This window comes from Tupaia chinensis, unplaced genomic scaffold, assembly GCF_000334495.1.
Source record: "Tupaia chinensis unplaced genomic scaffold, TupChi_1.0 Scaffold147312_1, whole genome shotgun sequence".
Classification (NCBI taxonomy): Eukaryota; Metazoa; Chordata; class Mammalia; order Scandentia; family Tupaiidae; genus Tupaia; species Tupaia belangeri.
Window position 1 is genome coordinate 2,387,718 of NW_006207163.1, and position 8,532 is coordinate 2,396,249.

At 37.0% G+C, this 8,532-nt stretch overlaps 1 non-coding gene across 1 annotated transcript; it reads right to left on the reverse strand.

Annotated features, from left to right (window-relative positions):
* Window positions 1-1,423: 1,423 nt before the first annotated feature.
* On the reverse strand, window positions 1,424-1,530 carry LOC114006371 (U6 spliceosomal RNA). Its single transcript, XR_003548091.1, has one exon. It is a non-coding gene; the product is annotated as a U6 spliceosomal RNA (small nuclear RNA).
* Window positions 1,531-8,532: the final 7,002 nt, after the last annotated feature.

Consider the following 8,532-nt stretch of genomic DNA (forward strand, 5'->3'; position numbering starts at 1 on the left):
TTTTTGTTTTTTTAGAAAGAGATTTTTGCTATAGTGCATGTGCACTTGTGGGAGAGACAGAGAGAGTGAGACAGAGAGACAGAAAGCCACAAATCAGTCCCCAGAGGGGATCTCCACACCACAATCCTTTCTCCTCCATTCTCCTCTTGGGATTTTGGGCACCCATGCACACGCACTGGGGTGAGTTTCAAGTCACTGGTCCAGGACCGAATCACAGTCAACCACATGGGAGTCCAGCAATGTAACCACTAAGCCATCTGCTGATCCCCTACTACAGTTCTTGACAAATGTTATTCCAGGTAATTTTCTGATTGTCCTAGAGATCAGTGATCATAATTTTAGTAAGCATTTTAGAAATTTATCAATGACTGATGTCAAAATGCAGTTCTAAATTTTATTGCCATAAAATCTTCTCCCTTGTTAACCTGGACATTCCTCTGTATCTAGCTTCCTTCCAGGAGAGCTCTAACTTACCAGAATGCCTCATTAATAACTTACAAAGATCTAAATAACCTTTCAGAATATGGCTCATCTGTCCTCAGACACTTCGATACCTATAAAGGTGCCCTACAATTTTTTTCCAACAAATTCTGTGTTAATTATATTTTGCAATCATCCTTATCTTCATTTCTATAATTTTTTCTTATTTGAGGAAGACTGGAGTGGTCCTGCCTAGAACAGATAAGGAAAAGATGGGCTAGTTATTCTAATTATTTGCCATCACCTATTCTGTCTCTTCAGTATTAGGCTATTTATTCTATCTCCTATATAAGGCCTTTTAACATTCAGACTAATTGAAAGCAAATTATATAGAAGCTTTGCTGAAGATGTCTCTTTTTTTTCTAATTCAAATCATCTGATTTTATTTATATAATGATCATCGCATATAATGCTCTGCTTGTTATTGGGAGGTACCTAGAAGGGTAAACATAGGTGAAAGTATAATGAAGCCAGGCCCAGCGGCTGTGGCTTAAGCAGTGGGGCATGGCTGTGGGGTGCTGGAGTCATATGAGAAGTCCCCAGGTTTGGATCCTAGATCAACATGAACACATCAAGCACAACCGCACACGCCTGTGATCCGGGTTGACTTGAGAAGATCATGGCCTGGCAGAATCCTGTCATGGGTATCCCTTTCACTCTCTCTCATGAAGTAAATAAGCAACCAAACATAAACATGTAATAAGGACAAGAAAATAAGTACTCAACAAACTCTAATAAAAACAAGGCAAAATAAGTTCACAATGCAGAACTAGGAACAGTTATGATTGTGAATACTCGTTACCTCTCAAATATGAAATTCAATGAAGAGGAAGTGATATAATGTGCAGATAATAAAAAATAGCAAATTATGACACTAAAATATAAATATTACAGCATAATAGTTTAAGATACTGAAATGATAATGTATAAAAGCTTTCTGCTTAAAAATATGGAACGCTTCACGAATTTGCGTGTCCTCCTTGCGCAGGGGCCACGCTAATCTTCTCTGTATCGTTCCAATTTTAGTAAATGTGCTGCCGAAGCGAGCACAGTGAATACTCATTACCTCTTTTCAGACATGTTCCCTTCTAGAGCCTCAAGCTATCTCTTCAAATTGATCTGAACTTTCTGGAAAACCTATTGCCTAATATCTGATATTAATTTCTAACTAGGACTTTTGTGGCTAAAGTCAATTTATATAATATTTTCATTTTCCTTAAGATTCTTCTGAATTATAACTTCATCAACAAGTTCTTATTGTTCAAAATTAAGTTGAGAAACATATTGTCACAGTGCAAATTTATGAGCTTGGATACCAAGCAGCTTTGTGTTTTTATCCCAAGCCTGTCTGTAGACAGCAGAGTAGTGTTTTCTTGCTTAAGTTAGCTAATAACTTTGAAAAGCATTCATTCCCTCAAGAAATATTTTCTCCATCCTGTTGGGATTTGGGCATGCACACACGGTCACCTTGTGTGTTTTTCAAGCTTCCAGGGCCAGGATTTAAATGGCAATCAACCAAGTGGGATCCTGCTCCTTTAACCACTAAGCTATGGAGACAGCTCAAATCATCAACTTTATATATAAAGTATATTTCTTTGATTTCTATTTCTAATAAATGCTACTCATGCAGAAACTACATAATCACTGTGATGATTTTTCTCTGAGTGAATCAATTGTGATGGTTAATTTTAGTGTCAACTTGATTGGATTAAAGTATGCCTGAGTAACTTGTAAAGCGTTATTTCTAGGGATGTTTGTAAGGATATTTTCAAAGAAGGTTGCATCTGAGTCAGTGGATCAAATAAGGATCTGTTTTCTCCTGATATGGACAAGCACCATCCAGTCATTAGAGGGCCCAGCTGTAACAAAAAGGCAGAAGAAAAGCAAATCCTCTCTCTGTCTTCTAGAACTGGGACATTCTTCTTTTGACCCTCAACATTGAAACTCCAAATTCTCTGACCTTTGGACTCTCAGACTTGCACCAGTGACTCCCTGAGTTCTGAAGCCTTCCGTCTCAGACTGTTACTCATCTTCCCTTCAGTGCCTTCAGTCTTGGACCAAGCTACCTCACCAGCTTCCCTGGTTCTCCAACTTGCAGACAGCCTATTATGGGACTTCCCAGTCTCTGAGCCAAGTCCACTAATAAATCGCCTTTCATCTAACACTATCTATCTACCTATCTACATCTATCTATCTGTTTTGATCTCGTATTGGCTTCATCTCCCTGGAGACTCTTAATATGCATAAATTTGGGGAAAAGAAAGACCCGTGACATCAGCGGACTGGGGAGCAAACTACTAAAAAAATAAATGTTTGGGACCAGCAGTTAGCGTAATGGCTATGTCGCTGGACTCCCACGTAGTCGACCGTGGTTTGAGTCCCGGACCCAGTGGCTTAAACTCACGCCGGGAGCGTGTGCGTGCGTGCCCAAGATCCCGAGAGGAGAATGGAAGAGAAGGGATTGCGGTGTGGCCATCCCCCCTGGGGGGGTGATTTCTCGCTTTCTATCTCTCTGTCTCTCTCTGTCTGTCTGGCGAGCGCATGTACCCTAGAGCAAAAACCTCTCCAAAAATAGATAAATAAATAAATAAATAAATAAATCATGTTTTTACTACAAAACTATTATGTATGTTTATTCCATTTTTATATCTTACCTATCATTAGATTGAATTCATGGAGAATGGAGACTACAAATAGAATTTAAATTACGTCAAAATGGACGCAGAACTCAAGAATTAGAGCCTAAATTGAATTTTTTTCCATAGATCAAATGAGTTCAGAAAAAATTGTCACAATTTAATGATTGAGTAGTCATGTGAGAAACTTTAAATAAAATATAATTTAAGAATCCCATGCCCTTTCATAAGCCCTAATCTTCATATAGCACCAAGTTTATGAGTCTCAAGATTTTTTTATTCATATGTATGGTACACCATTTTGCCATTACAAAAGAGGATTATCAAGATCAGGATTTGAAAAGATTAAAAAGAAAATACCTGATCTGGTAACTGGAGATTAGAAATTTTTGATCCATAAAGCAAATATTTTCAAATAAGTAGGAGTAGAGTAGTGAAGAATGAAAACACATTCTCTCACAACTAAACATAAGATTGCTTCACAAAGCAAACTGTACTTGCTGACTTGACATCATATGAAACAAAATTTAGTGATACTTAGCTCAAATGATAAACTATTGAAATTTAATTACAAAAAAAAAAACTTTTAGACAATTTCTCATGTCTTTACACTTCCTACTATGGAAAAAGTAGACTACTTTTTTCTTTTAACTTGTTTTTTCTGTAACTTTTTTCTTTTAATATTACATGTATTGAGAATATGGAAATATTATCTCTGCCATTATCAATTAGTATTTATCGAATTTCCACTTAGATCGATGTTAGTTCATCATATTATAAAAAATTAAACATCTTATTCTTTCACAAAAATGCAGGAGAATATCTTTAATTTCTTTGCCAAATCTTTGGCAAAATTTTGGCAAGTGGACACACTAATGGTTAGTTCTAAAAGGGTAAAAAATGGATAATTGAAAGTACATTAAAATTTTAAATTCCTGTTCTCCAAAATATATTATTAAGACATGATAAGGAGTAAGGCAAGGCCCAGAGTAGAATAATATACTTATAGATGAGGGTAAGCATTCTTAAAGAGAACTGTACAATATAAAGAACTTTTTTGCAGCTTCTAAAACCTACCTGTCCATTAATCATATACGAATACTGAACATTCACATGTAACTAGTGTGCCTGAGAAATCACATTTTAAATTTTATTTAATTTTAAATTAAATAAAATTATTTAATTTGAAGACATGTGGCTAGTGACTACCAAATTAGATAAGCTATTGCTAGGTTTTAGAGACTTACTTATAGTTGATTGGCTGGTTAGAACCAAAGTTGCCTGACTCCAGATTTTTTCTTCTATATATCATACCATTGCAAGTATACATTCCTAGAAAGTTTTGATGGTCACAAGAGAAGACATACATATTATTAGAAATGTTTGTATTTTACTCACTTTATTCTTTATGTTAGCACTATTCAAGTTGGTTACCCTTACTCATTCAATTGTCATATGTGATGACAATAGCAAAAACGTTCATTTCTCCGCAAATTTCTCATCCAATTTCATAGAATTATCAATTGCATTTTCTTAAAAAGGCATCACAAAGTGATGAAGGAAAAAAAATAAATTGAAAGTCAAATGTTGTAGATTTTTATAAGTTTGGCTTAAAGTGGGTTTTTTTCCCATTTATTTTTAAAAGGTTTTTCAAGCTACTGGAAGCTGCTCTATAAATAAGCTTAGTAAACAAAGTTATTTGGTGTGAGTTGAGAAGCACCAGAAAGTAATTCTGTCATAAACTCTCTCTCGCCAAGCTGGCATTATCATTAGCCTTCACTATAAATCTTTATTTGCACCATCACTGTTATTAATAAATTAATAAATAGCAATGAGATTCATCACCTTAGCTTTAGAGACTTTTTAAAAATCAAAACATTATTAGTATTTATGGGTTTTATCTTTACTATTGGCATCACAGATAGCCATCACTAGTGACCATTACTGTATGCTACTCATTACACTGAACAATTTATAGGCGTAATCTGAATGCCAGCTTCAGATCTCTGCTTCCTATCTCATTCATCTTCCTGAAAGCTCTTTCTCTGTCATAGTCAAGTTCTCCAATCAGCCCTTGTTGGTCTCTAGCTTGAAAGGGACATCTATGGGGTGCTAAGCTGCCCCAGTCATTAATGTCCCACAAACTACTACCAAGGTTTCATACATACATAAGAGAATTGGCTGCAAAGCTGAGGCATTAATAAAGGAAATCAAGTTACAACACAGCATAAAACAAGAACCTATTTGCACACTGTGCTAAGTGTGACTGTTCTCACAGTACTTAAAGAGAAAACACTAGAGAAGTTCTTTTCCTTTATAAAGTGAACCTCCTTTCCTATCCTTAGTCTTCTTGCCTTAAGTGTTTCCCTTCTCTCTCTCTTGCTTGAAACCTCCTCTTTTTTCTCCAGAGTTTCAACCTTAACCTCCACTTCCAGAAAAGCTCAATTTCCCTAGTCCTGAGTTCATCTGTCTTAAGAGCACTACTTCACTGGACAAAGCACTTATTACCATTTGTATCTACCGAGAAAACATGGGTTGAGATTTGGTCGGGAAGGTATTAAGAGAAATCGTAATACCTCATGGTGTCATATCGAGGTCTTTAGGAGTGATTCAGTGATTGGAGTAAGAATCCTATAATTGACTCCTGGTGGGTTTATGTGGAAAGTCAATGAGGACAGGAGAAATACGAACATATAGACACAGCTGTTCTGCTCTGCTCTCGCCATCTTGATGGGATGCGTTGGAAATTTGAAGTCCCCTACTAGAGGTGACACTGGACTTTCGGTCTCTAAAACACGTGCTGACTAAACCTCTATTCTCTTAAATTGCTCAGGCTCAGGTATTTTTGTTGTTGTTGTTGTTGCTGTTAGCAACAAAATGAATTAGAACAGTGCCTCAATAGTACATTTTCCCAAATCACTTATGCTATGAAGAAGCTGGAGCATAAAAAGACTATGTGATGTGGACATTAGCATTCTAAAGTCAACTTTCCTCTGAGATGCCTCCATTACAATAAGTGGAACATAAGACTCTTCATTCATTAAACTTGTTGTGGGATGACTGTTGTTTGAAGGGTTTATACACACACACACACACATACACACACACACAACTGGGCCACACTCTCCCAGCTCTGATGAGGCAGAAAGAGGTTAAACCAGAAGATGGACTCAGATCTGTGTAAATCCAGTCCCAGCATTGTAAATAATCCTGCTTTACAGTATCGTCTTTGGACAGAAAAGTTTTTCTGAGAAATTAAGTCCTGTTACATCAAGTCTTCTGAGTTTTCTACAACAATGTTTTGTACACAGTACTCTACTCAAAAATTATCTCACTATCTCTAGAAAATGTTCAAATGCTTCCTCAGTCAGGTTTTTGTTTAATTTTCTAGAATAAGTCATTTCCCTTCCTTCACCAAAATTGATGTCTTTTCCATGATTTTTTCATTAGCACAATAAATGCCTCCCTACAGTCCACTCTGGGGCTCTTTCTGTATTTTATTATCTCTCATTTTCTAAATTTTATCCTTCTTTCAGGGTCCAGTTCAACCCACACTTTGCCCAAGGAGCCTTACCTAGGATCCCAGCCTGCCCTCAGTTCTCATTTCCCTGAACTTCTGGCAGTTTACACTGGGACAGTAATTCTGAAGTGAGTTTGAGCTTCCACATATTTCTGCTTTTAATTTATTGTTATATATATTTCTAATTGTGCACATTTATAGAATGCAGTGTAATTTTCCAATACATGCATACAACATATAGTAATAAAATCAGGGTGATTATTTTTAAAAAGTTTACCTCTAAACTGACTGTCAATCAAGGGGGGGAAATAGCAATGTAGGCACCAATGGGACAGACTAGGAATAGGGTTAGACCAAGGTAGGCTTATTAAAAATCTTCCAGCATGTCTACCTGCTATTTCTTCTGTTTTAAATCCTTCTCTCCAACTCATAGTACATTTTTCAGTTGTAAGCCTAAATGTCACTTCCTCAGAAAAGTCTAAGTTCTTCTTCCAGTCTAACTTATATCCATAAACAAAAACAAAAACAAAAACAAAACAGTGTAACAAAGCATCAACCAAAACTATAACAACAGGAGACACAGAAAAAGCCTTTTCCTAACCGATACTCCTTGACTGATTCACAGTTGCCTGGCTTTCTCTCTCTCTTCACAAATTAGATTGTGTTTCGTCAGAATGACCAAATGACTTGAGAAAAGAATATCTAAGATACAACTTTCGGTTGTTTGCTGGGCGGTGCTATGGTGTTGATTCATTGTACAAATGAATCATGTCTGCAGGGGAAGAATCAGGGAAAAGGCTATGCAGTCTGTCTTGGATTATGAAAGGCAGAGAGATGAACAGGACTGTAGGAGTTAAGGCTGCAGGTAGATAAATATTTTAGTATAAATATGAAATTAGAGGGCCAGAAGCTGGTGTGGTGGTTAAGGTACTGACTCTCACATGGCAGACCATGAGTTTCAGACCCAGTGCATTGAAAATCATGTTTGGTGCAGGTGTGTTCATGTCTGAAATCCCAGGAGGTGAATGGAAAATGGAAGAGAAGAGACTGTGGCATAGCCATGCCCCATCAAGGGTGATTCTCACTTTGCCTCTCTCTGTTGTTTCTGTCTCCGGCAAGTGCAAGCACCCTATGACAAAAAAAAAATAAAAATAAAAATAAATAAAATCCAGGAAGAATTGACTCTCAGAAATAAAGTCCAGAAGAATTTCACAGCTAAGAAGAAGATATCTTTTTTTTTTTTTTTGCAGAAAACATGATAAAAGAGATTTGGTTCAATATTTCTTTTAATTCAAAGTACGTAGAGGATGGCCTCGGAAGCCAGCTAGGTTTTCACTATGCTATAGTTTTCCTCACAGTACTTATAACAACTGTAATTTTTAAAATATTATCAATACTGGGGCCAGCAGATAGCGTAATGTTTACATCACTGGACTCTTACGTAGTCAACCATGGTTTGAGTCCCAGACCTGGTGGCTTAAAACTCATACTGGGAATGTGTGCATGTATGCCCAAAATCCCAAGAGGAGAATGGAGGAGAAGGGATTGTAGTGTGGTCATCTCCTCGGGGGATGATTGCTCACTTTGTCTCTCACTTGCTCTCTCTAGTGAGCACACACACCCAATAGCAAAAATCTCTCTATGAATATATATATACATATTTTTTAAATACTATGTTTTGTTTATAGTTTATGTCTCTCACAAAACCATTATAATATCATCAAAAACAATTACTGCAGGGAACCAGCAGTTGGTGTAATGGCTATGTCGCTGGACTCCCATGTAGTTGACAGCGGTTCACGTCCCGGACACAGTGGCTTAAAACTCACCCCGGGCGCATGTGCGTGCGTGCCCAAGATCCCGAGAGGAGAATGGAGGAGAAGGGGTTACGGCATG